This window comes from Cupressus sempervirens, chromosome 7 (assembly GCF_028749045.1).
Source record: "Cupressus sempervirens isolate cs-2001-9-10 chromosome 7, ASM2874904v1, whole genome shotgun sequence".
Lineage (NCBI taxonomy): Eukaryota > Viridiplantae > Streptophyta > Pinopsida > Cupressales > Cupressaceae > Cupressus > Cupressus sempervirens.
In genome coordinates, this window is record NC_143124.1 from 132,027,314 (window position 1) to 132,046,058 (window position 18,745).

At 34.4% G+C, this 18,745-nt stretch overlaps 1 pseudogene across 1 annotated transcript; it reads left to right on the forward strand.

Moving 5' to 3' along the window:
• Window positions 1–1,568: 1,568 nt before the first annotated feature.
• LOC149545863 (putative LRR receptor-like serine/threonine-protein kinase At1g67720) lies at window positions 1,569–5,901 on the forward strand (annotated as a pseudogene). Its single transcript, XR_016354247.1, has 15 exons — window positions 1,569–1,754; window positions 1,861–2,413; window positions 2,531–2,922; window positions 3,001–3,136; window positions 3,239–3,311; window positions 3,449–3,516; window positions 3,635–3,706; window positions 3,822–3,890; window positions 4,000–4,187; window positions 4,299–4,501; window positions 4,610–4,733; window positions 4,818–4,886; window positions 5,014–5,200; window positions 5,346–5,454; window positions 5,545–5,901. The product of XR_016354247.1 is annotated as a putative LRR receptor-like serine/threonine-protein kinase At1g67720 (transcript).
• Window positions 5,902–18,745: the final 12,844 nt, after the last annotated feature.

The following is an 18,745-nucleotide window of genomic DNA, read 5'->3' on the forward strand; positions in this document are numbered from 1 at the left end:
ATTTGATTTAATATTTGAAAAACTCTATAACCATTAAAATGTAATCTTACATCTATTTTGAGAGATGCGAAGATTGAAGATAGATGGATAGGAAAAGATAAAAGGATATATGGATAGGAAAAGATAAAGAGCTATAGTGATATATATAATAAGATTATGTGATAGAGACAATTTTAAGTAATTAATTCAAAATGCAACATTGTCAACTTAATCTAGGAAATGATAACTTTAAAGTGATAAAGATATATGGGTATGTGTAGCTATATTTCATTAATGAATTTTCGAAGAAATTAACACCTCGAGAGGACAGATATATGGAAATGATAAAGAAACTTGATGTCGAGGGAAATGGCTCACCCACCTTCCTCAATATCTCGCGTTCCACGCACTTCCCTCTGTCACCCTCCGTCAGAGTACGGCCCAGCAGGACGGACGTTGGAGGCCGGATGGGATGCATGGGGATGTCATGAGGATGGGGCATCCAGGCAGTCGAACGAACTGCCTGGATAGTCGTTGCCTGCCAGCTGTGCTCTCTACGAAGATAGTTGTTATCTTTCTTTTTCTAAAATGAAATTATTAGGTTGTATTGATGGTGAATGTTCAAAAATCCTGCAACTTGCAAGGGCACTGGCTAAATAGCCGCAAAAATGCACAAGCAAAAATCACCTGTTAACTCTGTCAGTCATGTTACTTGCACCGTTTTGAGAGACTGCAGAGAGGCGTATGTCTCCAGAGACAAATGATTTGATTTTACCATGGCTAAATTAATTAATATGGTTTAGGTTCATTTGATTTTCTTGAGACATTTAGATTATAAGTTAGAATATAAATATATAATTTAATAATATATTATATATAGATGTATATTAGATAGATTATATAAATATAATTTAATAGTTATAATTTAAAAAAATTATATTAGTATAATTTATAACTTTTATTTTTCAACATAATTTATATTTAATAATTATTTTTAGATATTATTTTTGTTAAATGAGTAGAAAATATCATTACAACAATTTAATGCTCAAATGAATATAATGTATTTTCTTTTTTATTTTACTACCATACTTAACAATGATTTGAGCATTTAAAAATTATAATCATTGTAGATTTTCACTATAGATTTAACAAAAATATTTAAAAATATAAATATAAACATTAACATTAATCTTAAAAATGTTTATAAGTTTATGTTTATAAGTTATACCAAATGTATAATAGAAATGTGAGTTATATAACTTATAAACTTTCATAAATTATATAATTTTTTAAATATCCAAATATGAGTATAATGTTTATAAATATTTTTTAATTTTTATAATATTATTTATATTTTTATTATTTATTTAATAATTTTAATAAATATATAGTATAAAAAAATATTATTAGATTTTTAAAAAATATATATAATAAAGAGCCCCTAATTCTATCTAATATAAAAAAGAGCCCCTAATCTATCTAATAATATTTTTTTATACTCCACCTGCCCGCCGTTCCTCCACCGTCCACAGACAAGACTTTGAATGAGTCGTTGGTCTCTGTTCAAAATTATAAACGTCAAAAACACGCCCATTCATTTTGTCTGGTGTAGACAAACTTAGTTTATAATCACCCGGGCTTACCACCTGTGTATGTTGTTCTCCATACGCAGTAATTGCCACAGATCATCATGAAGCCCGCAAGTCTAACCTTGTCTGTTATCATGAGTTTCATCGTCTTCTTCATTTCCTGCACACAATCAGTCCCAAATAGTAAGTTTCGATTTATTTTGTCTAATTTCACAGTTTACAGAAAAATTAAAAAAGATTTAATGCACACATTCTAATTAGTCTGCTGATTTCACTCTGAATGTCATAGGATCTCTCAGCATCGTCTGTGGCGCTTCTACAAATCTAAGCGCTGAATGGATTTCAGATACCCCTTACACCAGAGGGCGGAGGGCTGGTAAAATTACTAGTATTATTACTAATCCATCGGCAAACGATTGGCTTTATACGACGTTTGCGTATTTTACGAATTTGGCAGCAAAAAAATACTGCTACCTTTTCCCAGTCCAGCCTGGCATGCATTATTTGGTGATAGCTCATTTTTTTTCTGGAGCACTTCTCCAAAGCGAGATTAGTTTAGCCGCCACCTTTGCTTTATTTATAAATGGAATCAAGTGGACTAAAGTGGACTTAAGAGGTGTGCCATCCAATGGGGTCCTTACTCAAGAAATGATATTAGCTGCTGAGAGTGATCGTATAAGTTTGTGCCTTGCTCGAACTTTAGAAACAGAAAACACAAACTATGTTTTCATTTCTGAGATCGTGCTGTGGCCACTAAATTCTGCAATCTATAGTACAATCGATTTTCACAATGACGCATTAGTTCATCTTCATCGGAGCAACTTTGGCGGAGCAGCTATGGCGTAAGTGTAATCATCACTTACTTTCATTTTGTTGTAATTCTCTTCGTTTTGGAGAAGGATATTTACCATTTTTATCTCTTTTGACCATTTTTATGATTAAGTGTTTCAAAATTGTAGCTTCCCACAGGATCAGTCGAATCGCATGTGGCAAGCATATTCATTGGAGACCTACGCTAGCATCAGTACATCAGTCGACACTTTTGAGAAGGGTTTGCCAAATCAACCACCTGTAGGTGTATTGCAGACGGCTATTACAGCGCAAAATGTTGCTAACTTGACAATTTATTACCCAATACCCAACTCCTCTCTCTACGAGGCCGACTCTTATTATTTTTTTCTCTACTTTTGCAACATTATTGAAGCAAACCTCTCTGTCCCGAACGTATTCCAAGTCCTCATTAACGATAATCAAATGAAAGATATGCTAGAATTCACTTCAGGGCCTTTCATAAATGCTGCAGAGATATATCAGATTAAGGACGTGAAGAATAAGACACACCTCAATAATGGTAAGATATCTCTATTTCTGTAGTTGGACTTACTAATATATATGTGTTGGCAAGTTCTAATATAGTTGATATTAACAGTAAGGGCGATCAGAGAATTGGCGAATTCAATCAAACATGTTCCAGACGACTGGTTCGGAGATCCATGTCTTCCCGCAGGTTATGCAGGCACGGGTATTGTTTGCAGCGAGGACAAGCCATCTAGAGTGATTATCATGTGAATATTTATTTCCTACAAACTTTGAAAAGGCTCGTCATTCGATTATTTAATGCTCTATAGGAAAAGCCTTCTAATATGCATGATTTCGACTCATTACAGTAATCTAACAAAGTTTGGTCTCATCGGTAACATCCCTTCGACTATTGCTAGCTTATCGGCACTAACGCATTTGGTAATGCTTTATATAGTCTGTACTTATCTCTAACTGTAAAAGGAAAATATTTCATATCATTTGCAGCTTCAACACTTCGTACAAAAATTGGGTATGGTAAAATATCACAATGATTAAATTTATGGTGTCCATGCCAGTTTCTCGGCAGCAACAATTTATCAGGTTCTATACCAGACCTCAGTTCATTGAAGAATCTTACAACGTTGTAAGAAATCTGACTCCCTATTACTTGGTTAACTGTCATATATTTGGATAAATGAATGATCAGAAAAATGTAATATTTGTGTCGTAATGGTTGCTTGTTTTTTTTCTTATAATGAAAGGGAATTGCAAAACAATCAGCTCACAGGAGAAATACCAACATCATTGCTGAAGCTTCCAAAGCTAAATCGATTGTATGTACAATAACTATGCCAATAGTTTACAATTTTAGTAATTTCATTCTGTATGCGAAAATATTATTTTATGAACGTAGGTCGAAAGTCACTTAGAACTTTCGGTATTAACCAGGTATTTGGAGAACAACAAATTGCTTGGAACTGTGCCACCCGGCTTAAACAAGCCAGGATTAGACCTTCCGTAAGTCTGATGCAGATAGACTATGTTGCACCGTATTTGCCACAAACATAGCGTACAATTGTACAAATAGAAATACTTATTAATCCTTTATATTTATTCTGTGCTGAAGACTGTCTCCAAGTAATTTCACACTGGTCAACAAAAGCAATAAAATGAAAAAATGGGTTCTGGCATGTTTGGTTGTTGGATGCCTAATTGTAGCGCTCTTGGTAAAGTTTCTACTATGGAAATACATTTATAGACGACCAGTTCACATGATAGGCCGCCCAAGTATACCACCGGCCCACACTTATGGAGGTACTTTATTTAATATATTTTGTTCTTTGGAAAAACGAAGGCGTTGCTAATAAATATTTGTGCTTGTTGCATCTTACGGATATCAATTTACAACTGACTCCACTTTTTCAGAGACAGGTCATGCAAAGGAATATCATAGATTGGCGGTAGAATATACAGAAGGGGAAATTAAAGCTGCGACAAACAATTATTCCTTATTGATTGGCAAGGGAGGCTTTGGCTCGGTATTCTTTGGTACAATTTCTGGTTATGATGTTGCAGTCAAAATACTTTCAAGCACTTCTAAACAAGGGCAGCAAGAATTCGAAAACGAGGTTTATTTTTATGCCTCCACAACATAAGAATATTTGTTTTCCTCTTATTTCATTCATAGTTTAAAAATGATTACTAACTTATTTTGCTTCCATTTATATCGACTTCAGGTAACTCTGCTTTGCAGGTTATATCATAAGAATCTTGTCAATCTTATTGGTTATTCCAAACTACCAGTTGGAGCTCTGGTATATGAATATATGCACTATGGAAAGTTGAAGGATCATCTATATGGTATTTGTTATTCAGGTTTTGAATAGATAAAATCAAACAGTATGCACCTAAAAGTCGCTAAGATGATTATATGTCTGATGGCAGGAACACCTGCACAGAAGAACTTGCTTGATTGGAATACTAGAATCAACATTGCACTGCAAGCATCAGAGGGTATTTTCATTGATAGAATTAAAGTATTTCCATTTACGTTTTAGTAATTTTGTATGCATATCGCAATTGTTTTACTTAAATGGCTTTTATTTCGCTTATGTTTGAATTTTTGTATAATTAATTTCAGGTTTGCTATACTTACATCAAGGTTGTAATCTGTCGATCATACACAGAGATATAAAGTGTACTAATATACTTTTGGACGGAAGAATGAATGCAAAGGTAGCAGACTTTGGGCTAGCCAAGTTGCTGGACAACTCGCAAACCCATGCCTCCACCTCGATCAAAGGGACCCTTGGTTATCTTGATCCCGAGTATTTCCTTCTTCACTGACATAATTTCTCTTTGCTGTTGTTTGAAGTCACCTTTACTGTCGCATTCTTTCTATCACCAACAATATATTAGAATCCAAAATATTTGCAATTTCTAGCACTGCACTAAAACTAAAAGTTAATATAGGTACTATGGGACATCATCGCTAACTGAAAAAAGTGATGTATATAGTTTTGGAGTAGTTTTGCTAGAGCTAATTTCTGGAATTCCGCCAAGTGATAATATAGGGCAATTGGTAATTTATTGAATTTTTTTATCATTTGCAATCTTTTTTAATGCTGCTTGTTTTAGAAATACATAGGATTCTAATTAAGTTTATTTACAGGCGAGAGAGCTAATCTCATGCGCTAGAATAGAGGAGCTTATGGACTCTTCTTTGGGTAGCTACTACAAATTATCAAGTGCTTGGAAAGTTGCAGAGGTGGCATATATGTGTGTGGAACCAAAACCAATCAATAGACCGACAATGAGAATGGTGGTGAAGGACTTGTAGGAAGCAGTGACTCTTGAGTTCCAAGATAGCACTCAATATGAGCATATTTCTACTAGATCATTCAATAACTCTGATATTCCTTCAGTAAGGTAGTTATGATATTGTAGAAATATCATTGGGCATTGTGAATCATGTCTAAACTATTCTATATGGTAAATCTAAGTTACCGTGATGAACAAACTCTTCCAACTTTGTGTGTATAATAATCTAGTTGCATTAAAAAATGTTTAAATTTCTATTATAGTCTTTGGCATCAATTAGTATTTTTATCTTTAATTCAGAGGTAGAATTTATATTTGCATTATGTAAAAATAATTACAAAAGACACGTAGAATAGTTCATTTAGAACTCTAGTTACTAATCAAAAAAAAAAATTAGTAAATATTTGTTGATGACGAACAAAATATAGACTAAATTATAAAATGAATCAAAGTTTCAAAAAGAAAACTAATCAAAGACATGGGTCATTTTGGAAAAAATGAGTTATACTATGACCTAATCCTAGACACGCCAACATACATAGGCAAAACTATATAGTAGCTTACAAAAAAAGGATATAGAGAACATATAACCAAATTATATAATATTTTTTATAAATAAGGACCGGTGCTCAATTAGTTATGAAATAAAATAAACATATATGTTAAAACAAATGAGAGGATAAAAGACCATACCCTAATATTGAACAAGGACAAGCTTAGAACTAGAAATACCTAGGAAAAAATAAATCTCTAAGCATCAAGAAAAAATTAAAGAAGGTGGTGGAACATCACACTTGCATTCTCCCATACATCACTGGATTCTGAGGTGATATCAAGAGAATCCCACCCCTATTAACTTGTTTATTTCTTTATGTTGTATATATTTAAGAGAAAGGGTTAAAAAAATATGGTATCCACTATGAACATTTAGGAACTAGAAATCTAGAAGTAGCATCAACCATCACCCTTGAAAGACCACCTAGAAGTAGCACCATACAGGAAAGTTACATAAAACACTATTGATTAGGGCATGATGGACATTTATGTCCATTGGGAAGTAAAGAAGAAGATTATGATCAAAGATCCATGGTATCACAACTTGAGAGAAAAAAATGGAGATTAGGGAACTCCAACAATCATGCAAGGTATATTTCCTTTGTGATCAAGTAGCTTTCAAAGATAAAATAGTTCGAGGGGAACTTTATATACTTGCACTTAGATCTCTACAACAAGGTTAAAATAAAGATAACTTGAGAGTAAAGAAAAATATTTTTGACAAAAGGTACAATGAGGACAAGCTATAGTAGATTTTTTATGCATCTAGATGTTGAAGAGAATCTCCAAGTAGAGACCCTGGTAGAAGATGAGTTTATTTGTGATTTTCATAATACAATCAAGACAAATAAAAGTCAAACAATTTGTATGCTTTTATAGTTACCCAACCAAAACTTATCTCATCATTACCCACGTCTTTCCATAGTGTGCACTGGTCAATTTGTGTATCATTGCGCATTCATAGTATGACTAGGGGTTAGAAGTTGACATCAATAATGAAGTTGGATAGTTGAAGTAGTGAAGACAAAGCACATAGCCTTCCACACATCTTGATGAGATTTCCAAAAGTAAAATTTATTTGCATAGGGGACATCTGCTAGATTTGAGGAACTAAAGATTTAAAAACAATTGTGCTTTGACACCACTTTAATCAAACAAGTACAAGAATAACAACAAACAACATGATAAAGCATGCTACAACAAGAAAGAAACCCATAGTTTTCATTTTACGCTCATAAAAGATACATGGTTTTTAAATAATTAAAATGGGTTATGTATTTTAAGTTTCATAAGTTGGAAAAAAAATAAAAACAATTCCAAAAAATAATTAGGATTACGAAACAAACAAGAGCATATTTGGATTCAAATACAAATTGTTGACATCTCTTAGTGCTGAAAAAAATAGGGTGGGGAAAAATAAAAATGTCACTTGTTTGTTGGTCACTTACAATTACAATTTTGAAAAATATAAAACCATTATACTTAATGGTTGTCCTTAAGAAACTATATTTTCTTTAAAATATATCAAAACTCTATGTTATTTTGACCATCCAACTTAAACAATCAGGCTCGATGGTTTTGATTTAACATTGTGTTTGCACACCCACCGTAGTAATTATATGTTCACGTTCTAGACTCTCATTATGAAAACAAAATCATCTTGTGTGTATCATATAAAAGTTCTTAGTTTTATGATTGCTTGTTGAAAATAGCCACAAGTGAAATTGACTGTGTTACTTATTGAGTTGTAGGCCTTCTTCACATCATAAAATTTTCCACCTTCATTAAATCTCCTAGGAATCCCACCCCTAATTAGTGGATAAAACATCCTAATACCAAAAATATTTTATCACTAAAGTCCAAGAAATAAACTAATTAACACTACATACAAATAAATATTCGATAATTATTGCTAAGATCAAATATTCTAGACCTTACCTCAAATTTAGATCTAGAATACACCCACATAGTAAAAATAGACTACACTCTAATCTCTAATATAGAAATGAAAAGTACATACAATCTATAGCATATGAACTTTAAAACTTGTTCTAAAACCATCATATTTTTCATAGGACACTATTTGCCAATACTAACAATTAACATTGCTCCATTGAAGTACTAGGTAGGAATTGTACCTTGGTGTATAGTAGGTACATCGAAGATTTAGGGAAGGTCAATGATATAAAAATAATGTATCTATTTCTTGCGTATGTTTGTACTATACATGAGTTCAATTAGTAAGGTATTTAGCAAATGGTCTTGTTTGTCAAATAGAGGTCTAAATATTGAAATTATATCTTTATGTCATAAGATATTTCCTCAAACTATGGTGTAATTAGAATGTTGTATTAGGATTAAAATTGTGTGAAGATTCTTGTATGATTAATTTAAATCACACTCTATGATTGACTATCATTCTTTCACTCTCTTTATCCTATGATGAATCAAAATAATATGATCTGTAGCATTCTTTCAAACAAAATTGTACACATTATCAATTTAAAAATAACTTAATATCTTTAACCAATTATGCATCCACTTATTAACATCCAAGTAGATCTATAGAGGAAGTCCTCACATCAATAATATAGATAAGTTGAGAGACAAGGAGGGAGAGGACTACATTTATATTGAAGCATAATAGTTGAAATTCATGTATCGGTTAGTAAGATGGTGCAAGTTGATACCTTGTCCTCTTCCTAGAACTCTATGTGTATACTTGTAACATAGAGATAAGTTGTGTAAGATAGGTAAGATATATTATTAGGTGAACATGGATAAAAAGATGAATCACAAGATATCACAACTAAGTCTATGCTAACCTTATGCTACCTAAGGATAGAAGGTAATGTGAAAAGCACTATCAATGTTTCTTAAGGAAAAGTCACAAAAAGAAAACCAATTTTTCTTAAGGAAACATGTGAGAGCTTTTGTTTCTACAAGCATAGTTTAGATCTAAATGGCAAGATTTTTATTGCATCAAATTTATAGGAGGACCTGCTAGGCACAGTGGTGCTTAAGATCCAATCTATTAACCAATTGCATGACTGCTCATGAAACTTTTGACGCCAAATATTTTCCACTTTTCTGATTGTTATAATGTTTTTAAATATACTTTCTTTGGTTTTTCTACTATCACTATAATCCATCATATCTCTTAAGAAAAATAGGAAATAAATCCTATTATCTAAGGCAATAATAATAAAACACTTTGATTGCTTGAATCATTGTCTATCAATTTAATATAATTCCAATAAATTGATTTAAAATATGAGCTCATAATTTCAAATGATTAATATCTTAAGAATAATTAATCACTTCCTTGATATGTTTCAAGCCATCAATATCTCTTAATGTATTAATATGTTTTCTCCTCAACACATATTTCTATTATTAAATTATCCCAAACACCTTTATTAAGGAATAATAACCCTATTTTATTGAAGTTATCACAATTATTTAGAACTCTATATAGTGGTATCTTATTCTCATAAAATTTAATACTCTTCAAGGCTCACATGTTCACTTATGTCATTTGAATGGGCAGAGTTATTGTTCAACAATAATGCCCATATTGATAATCTTATATTACTATGCTTCAATGTTATCCTCTATTTTCTTCCAAAATCTGAGCTAAGCTTCCTCAATGTTCTACACATATAGTAAACTCCTCATCATATTTTTTTGGAATGAAGATAAGATATTTTATTTGGCTTTTTTCAATAAAAAAATGGTTAACTTGTTGCAGGAACACCTAAGGTTTTGGCTTAAACCCTAAAATATTTTGGATTTTAAGTGACCCTAGTTATGCTTCTAATGAACAAAGACTCCAAGAAGAGGGTGAATATGTTTATTAAGTTGTTTGGAAAAAAAGTTTTCAAGTAGGGACAAAAAGTTATCAATAGTTGTGATATTGTTATCAAGATTTAACTATATAGTTTTTGAGTCAAACTCATTTACCCATGTTTTGTAATGGGCACCCTGGAATGCCCAAAAACTGAACCAATTGCCAAAATAGATTTTTTAATGCAAATTGAAGATGGAACCGATGCTGAAATTATATTAATTGTCAAAATGATGAAATCAAGTACAAAACAATGTATTCCAAAGGCCAAACCCCAAGGGAATGATGTCTAGAATGTTACAAGAGAGGATGAACATCCTTTATTGCCAAGAAAGATATGTGATTAACACATCCAAGCTCTTATCAAATGCCATTCACAAAAATCCCATGCTCAACAATGAGACTCTCACCCCTATTTATCCTTTTTCCCTCACCCTTCTAGAAAGAACTAAAAAATTAATTAATTGCAAGTGCTAGAAGTTTCCCCCTTCCAATAATTAATGCACTCTCTAGAAACTCCTCCCTTGCAATACAATAATTAATTGTGCTTCTAAAAATTTAAATTACTAGAGGCTAAGTCCACCTTTCCAATAATTAATACACACTCTAGAAGCTTCTCCCTTGTAATACAATAATTAATTAAATTAATTAAATATAAAGTCACCTTTTAATTTTTAATTTTAATTTATTTAATGATTTTATATGAAATTAATTTGATTTCCTCTTATGCTCCACTTAGACTTTGGAGAATGTGAAGGCTAAAAGATGCGGTCATTATAGTCTTCCCTCCTTGAAATTTCTTGTCCTCAAGCAATCTCAGTCCTATTTGTTGTAGCACTTGCTCACTCTCCCAAGTAGCATCTTCCTCTAGCAGATATCTCCATTTGACTAAATATCCTTTAATCAACCTACTTTGAAGAGTTCTTTCCCTGGTATCTAGAATAGCCTCGGGAATTAATATGAGTTTTCCCTCCTCATCTAATGGTGGTAATTCTACTAAAGGCACAACTCTTTGATCGATGGCTTTCTTAAGCTTTGACACATGAAACACATTATGTACCCGACTACCCTCTGGAAGCTGTAAGAAACCTTGCCCACCTTGTGAATCACTTTGTAGGGGCCATAAAACCTAGGCTTCAACTTCTCTGCTCCACTTTTCTTGAGTGATGACCATCTGTATGGTTATAGCTTCAAGTAAACCATATCCCCAACCTCAAAATTGCTCTCTATCTAGTGTTGGTCACCATACAATTTTTGCTGATTTTGAGCTTGCTGTATATTCTCCTTGAGCACCCTCAAAATATCCTGACTCTCTTGCAAGAAGTGTTTTGCTTTGGGCACTCTACTATCCCCCAAAACTAGATCCATGAAACTAGGTGCTTCATAACCATATAGTGCCATGAATGGAGTCATCCCGATGGACATATTATAAGTGGTGTTATAATAGTACTCTCCCATATGTTGCCATTTGACCCAAGCCCTTTGTTGTGTAGTCACATAGTTCCTCAAATATCCTTCCACCCATTTATTCATAATCTATGTCTGCCCATCTATCTATGGATGATAACTAGTGCTACGTGTAAGTTCTATACCACACAACGTAAACAATTCCTGCCAAAAAGTACTCATAAATTTACTGTCCCGATCACTGAAAATGAAACTAGGTAGCCCATGTACCCTGAATATCTATTTGAAGAAAAGATCGATCGCCTATGCTACTCTGTAAGTGGATGGAATATCAAAGAAGTAAGAAAACTTCATCAGTTGGTCAACTATCACATAGATGCAATCTTTCCCTTGTATTCATCATAACTTGGTGATGAAATCCATAGAAATACTTTCCCATTTCCTATCCGGAATGGGCAAAGGTTGTAACAACCCTGCAGGATATGTGTGCTCTCCCTTATTCTACTGACAAATTGCACACTCCCTGACATGCTTTTGAACATCATCCTTGAGCCCTTTCCATGTGAACCACTCACGGATCTGCCTGTAGGTCTTAAAGACCCTTGGATGTCTAGTTGTAGGTGCATCATGGAATTCCTTTAGTATTACTTCCTTGAACTATGATGAAGGAATCAAATATATCCTACCCTGGAACTTAATCAATCTATCCATCACCATGTAATGATCATCATGTATGGTGCCTACAATTACTCTAGAAGCCCAAGTGTCCCTCACATACTCTTCTATGATCTTATTTCTCCAATCTCCTATAATCTTAGCTAGAGCACAATATGAGGTCTCCTAGATAAAGCATCTGCCACCACATTCTTCTTAGCTTTGAGAAATTCAATGTCAAAGTCATAGGCTTGTAACTTCGTAATCCACTTATGTTGTCTATCATTCAAATCACGTTGGCTCATGAAGTATTTGATGCTATTGTGATCAATTTTGATAAAAAACTTTCCCCCAACTAGATAGGACCAAAACTTAGCCAATGCATTAATTATAGTGAACATCTCCCAATCATAGACGGAATAGCTCCTCTCCACTCCATGGAAGTTCCTGCTCTCAAAAATAATGGGATGCTTCTCCTGCATCAAGACTGCTCCAATCCCATCTCCTAATGCATCACAATGAAGCCCAAATGGCTTTGTGAAATCTGGAAGAGCTACTACTAGACATGATGACATCACCTTCTTGAAATGATTAAAGCTTCTTTGAGCTACCTCTGTCCATGTGAAGGCCCCTTTCTTGGCAAGGTTTGTCAAGGATGCAGTGATTTGTGAAAATCTTTTAATAAATCTCATGTAAAATCTGCAGAGACCAAGGAATCCCTTAAGTTGTGTAAGATTCGTAGGAGTAGGCCAATCATCAATAGCCCTAATCTTTTTAGGATCTACCTAAACTCCATCTTGGCTAATGATATGCCCAAGGTATAGTAGCTCAGTCATATCAAACTCACACTTAGATTCCTTGGCATATAGTGACTCTTTCTCCAAAGTGGACAACACCATCTCAAGATGTTGTAAATGCTCCTCCCAAGTCTTACTAAAGACTAAAATGTCATCAAAGATCATCAAGACAAATCTCCTAAGGTGCTCCCTAAATACCTGATTCATTCAACTTTGGAGTGTAGTAGGGGCATTGGTTAGCCCAAATGGCATAACCAAAAACTCGAAGTGGCCATAGTGACATCGAAAAGTTTGTCTTCTCAATGTCCTCCTCCCTCATCCTGATCTGATGATACCCTGACTATAGATCAATCTTTATAAAAAAGCATGCACCATGTAACTCATCAATCAGCTCATCTATTTGTGGGATTGGATATCTATTCTTAATGGTCTTCTTGTTTAATGCCCTGTAATCGATGCACATGTGCATCATCCCATCCTTCTTCTTTACCAACACTATTGCTGAAGCAAAGGGACTCTTACTAGCCCTGATATGCCCTATTTCCAACAAATCCTTAATTTCCTTATGTATCTCATCCTTATGTTTCTTATGATGACGATATAGAGTAATCATGATTGGTTTGGCTCCCTCCTCAAGCTCAATAACATGCTCTATCCTCCTGTCAGGAGGAACCCCATGTGGAATCTCACCAAATACCTTAGTGTGCCTATCAAGTATCTCCTAGATATCTGATGGATGAATCTTCACTTGTGGCTATTGTGAAGTTGGCATAGTGAAACATTCTGCTGCCCACTCTATGTTATTATGCCAAAAAAGTCTCTGCATTCTCCTCAGGGAAACTAGTTTACAACTCCCATATGTAAGTCCTCTAAGTACAATAGTTCTTCCCTCATGCTGAAACTTCATCTCCAATTTTTCTAGGTTAAGTGTGAACTCTAATAGCGAGGCCATCCATACCATGCTGAGGATGACATCATAGTCCCCCATGTCTACCACATAAAACTCATCTTTTAACTCATAGCCATCTCCAAACCTGATGTGAAGATTAGATATCTTTCGAGTGCATAATAGTTTGTCACCATTAGCTGACTCTAAATCTGGCATGCTCCTTAGTCTATAAACCTCTCTTGGCTACCAATTGGGCATCTATAAAATTATGTGTAGCCCCAATGCCAATGAGCGAGATCACTTTTTGCCCTTGGATAGTACCTTTGACCTTAAATGTGATTACCTTCTGAGCCCCCATTAATCGTGCTAATGACTTCTCATCCTTAGGAATGGTACTCTCCTTTGTAGTACTATCCTCATCTGAATCAGAGTGTTGATGCTCCCTCTCTGGCTATGACTCTTTTGCTAAGAAATACTCCATTTGATTTTCCTTAGCCTTCAGAGGAAACTTATGAGATAAATCCCAAGGCTCTCTGCAGTGAAACCATAACTTCTTCTTTCTTAATCATTCAAGGTGTCATTATCCAACTTATCTCTTTTGGGCTGAGCATCCTTGTGAAGAGGTTTTTTGTCCTTCTCCTTGTCCTTTTTCATATAAGAATCCTTGTGCTGAAATCTACTCCTAAATGAAGAAGGTGCTAAGTCACAAGCCTTTTTAGTGGCCTCCTACAATGTAGTTGGTTCATGCCCCTTGAACCAACCTCATAAGGGTTCTAAAAGTCCATCCATAAACAACACTACTAACCTCCTCTTTGAAATATCTGTAACCAACACAACTAACCTCTGAAAATCACTGATATACGTCTCAATTGATCCCCACTGTTTGAGTTGTGCCAACTCCTTAAACTTTAATTCAAGATCCTTGGTATCAAATCTCTCTATGAGCTTCTCAGTGAACTCCTCATAAGATGTGATTTGATTATTTCCCAAGGTTACCATGCCATGGTACCACCACTCATGTTCCGGCCCATCCAAGTGAATAGCCACATACTTTATAGCCTCCTCTTTAGGCATAGGATTCAGCTGCAAGTATGTATCCATCTTTTGCACCCAAGCTCGTGCGGTCATCTTCCCTAAAGCATCATAATAAGGTAAAGAAAGTTTCCCAACTTTCTTTCTTAGCTCAAGGTTCTGACTTCTTCCTCTTGATCTGGGCATGTGTCTCATCCTCAAGTCAAAGTAATCTCTGAGAGAAATGTTCGCCTAAAACTCCAGTCCACTAGCCTCCCAATCCCTCCTGAATCGATCCTATAACTCTGTAATCTATGGTTCATTAATCGGCCGCACTAGATCTTTGGGTGGGAAGGTGGGTAGAAGAGGTCTCGAGCTGGTTGTTTGAGCTGGGTGTGCAACATGTCTAAAGTTATCAGCCTCATTGCCATTGTTGTTAGGTCCATTGTTACCATTAATGTTGTCTTGGCCTCCATTATCATTGCTCCTGTTATTGTTGTTTCCATTGTTGGCATCACCTAGATTAATATTGATGCCCATCTGTCTAGCCATTAGCTGCAACATCATGTCCATTTGCCTATTTTTCTCTTGTTGCATCCACTGCCCCTCCTCTAATGTACCCTATAACCCTAACATTACATTTTATTGATCTCGACCGATATTCCTATCATCTCAGTCACCCACTATCTTGTTCAAAGAATGTCTCTTCTGTGTCTATATGACTGGATTGTATGTCCCTTTGCATGGTTGAACTACCCTATTTGTTTTGCAAGTCTAAACTCCTACTTTGTCTTGCTCTGGTATTGCAAAAATTATAAAGCCCTTGTCACATGCTCAAACATAGATGTTGAAGATCTTTACAAGATGGCAAGACTTATAGCTCTGATACCACTGTAATGGGCACCCTGGAATGCCCAAAAACTGAACCAATTGCCGAAATAGATTTTTTAATGCAAACTGAAGATGGAACCGATGCTGAAATTATATTAATTCTCAAAATGATGAAATCAAGTACAAAGCAATGTATTCCAAAGGCCAAACCCCAGGGGAATGATTTCTAGAATGTTACAAGAGAGGATGAACATCCTCTATTGCCAAGAAAGATATGTGATTCACACATCTAAGCTCTTATCAAATGTCATTCACAAAAATCCCATTCTCAATAGTGAGACTCTCACCCCTATTTATCCTTTTCCCTCACCCTTCTAGAAATAACTAAAACATTAATTAATTGCAAGTGCTAGAAGCTTCCCCCTTCCAATAATTAATGCACTCTCTAGAAACTCCTCCCTTGCAATACAATAATTAATTGTGCTTCTAGAAAATTAAATTACTAGAGGCTTCCACCTTTCCAATAATTAATACATACTCTAGAAGTTTCTCCCTTGTAATACAATAATTAATTTAATTAATTAAATATAAAGTCACCTTTTAATTTTTAATTTTAATTTATTTAATGACTTTATAAGAAATTAATTTAATTTCCTCATATGCTCCACTTAGACTTTGGAGAACGTGAAAGCTAAGAGATGGGGTCATTACATGTTTCGTGAGTAATGATTCACACATTAATCCATCTCTCATGAGAGTAAATGAAACACTTAGCACTCATTGGATTTAGGTGGTTCTCATAGAGGTGAAAGCACAAGGACTTCTTAGGAGGTCACCCATCCTAGGATGACTCCAGCTCGAGTGTGCTTAACTATAAAGTTTCCTCCATGGTCAAACCTACTCTTCTTGCGATCCCATTTGAAAATAATTCACCAAGTATTGTGACGTATGCACCATTCATTAATAAACCCCTTAAGCTTGTCAAGTTACAAGTAGGAGATATTTCCACAGCAAGTCAAATTGTGATATTGCTATTAAGATTTAACTATGCAATTTTTGAGTCAAACTCATCAACCCATGTTTCATGATTAGTGATTTACACATGGATCCATCTCTCAATGTGAGAAGAAATAGAACGCTTAACACTCATTAGATCTAGGTGATTCTCACAAAGGTGAAGCACCAAGACTTCCCGGGAGGTCATCCATCCCAGTACTACTCTAGCTTGAGCTTGCTTAACTACAGAGTCTCCTCCATGGTTAAAGCCACTCTTCTAGAAACCCCATTTGATTAAAAAATTGCCAAGTATTGCACCTTATGAATGATTTATTAGTAAGCCCCTTAGGATCAAACTAATGAATGGTTCATAAGGCACAATAGTTGGTGAAGGTTTTCCAAATTGGGTAAGAATAAGATTGGGTTTAACCATGGAGGAAGCTATGTGGTTAAGAACATTTGAGCTAGAGTAGTGTTGGAATGGGTGACATCTTAGGAATTTTTGAAGCTTTACCTCTATAAGAATCACCTAGATCGACTGAGTTCTAAGTGTTCTATTTATTCTCATGAGATATGGATTCATGCATAAATTACTTCTGGCAAAACGTTGGTCAATGAGTTTGACTCAAATACTACATAGTTAAATCCTGATAGCAATATCACAATTTGACTTGCTATGGGAATATATCCTACTTATAAGTGAATGAACTTAAGGGGATTACTAATGAATGTTTCATAAGAAACAATACTTGGTGAAGGCTTTGCAAATGTGACTGTGAGAAGTGTGATTTTAATCATGGAGGAAACTTTGTAGTTAAGCGTGCTTAAGATGGAGTAGTATTGGGATGGGTGACCTCCTAGGATGTCCTGGTGGTTCATCTTTATGAGCGTCACCTAGATCCAATGAGTGCTAAGTGTTCCATTTTTTCTCATGAAAGATGGATTCATGTGTGAATCATTACTTATGAAACATAGGTCAATGAGTTTGACTCAAAAACTATATTGTTAAATCTTGATTGAAATATCACAATTTGTCTTGTTGTGGAAATATCTCATACTTATAAATTTTCAATAATTTTCAAGAAATGATAAAGCTGCAATGTTGGATCTAGTACCTAAAAAATGACCTCATTTTGGCTGAAATATTTAGGATTAATATTAAGTAAGTTTAAGATTATCTATGTGATCATTATACATCAATATGAAGGTGCTCTCTCTCTCTCTCTCTCTCTCTCTCTCTCTCTCTCTCTCTCTCTCTATATATATATATATATATATATATATATATATATATATATATAGATAGACACACACACACACACACACACACACACACACACACACATATACATATATATATACACATACACACATATATATATATATGTATGTGTGTGTGTGTGTGTGTGTGTGCACACGCACGCACGCACACACGGATACATACATACACACAAACACACAAACATACATATACATATGTGTGTGTGTGTGTAAATATATACATGTATATGTATGCATGCATACATACATACATACTTATATACATAAATATGTGTGTGTGTGTGTGTGTGTGTGTGTGTGTGTGTGTGTGTGTGTGTACATATATATTATATATACACATACACATATGCATATGCATATTCATATAGATATACTTACACACACACACACACACACACACACACACACACACACACACACACAGGGATATATATATAACAATTTATGAGCTAAAACATGCATATTTCTCATTTTTTATTTGTTTAGTCACAATTTTTTTTGTAAAGTTAAAAATATTCAACATATTATTATGATACTAGTTGCATTCCTAGGATATAGATGTTACAAGTCCACACTTTTAAAGAATCAAATTGGTGTCCCAGTAGAAAAAATATTGTGTTCTAGAATGCACACACACACACACACACACACAGATATATATAGAACAATTTATGAGCTAAAACATGCATATTTCTCATTTTTTATTTGTTTAGTCTCAATTTTTTTTGTAAAATTAAAAATATTCAACATATTATTATGATACTAGTTGCATTCCTAAGATATC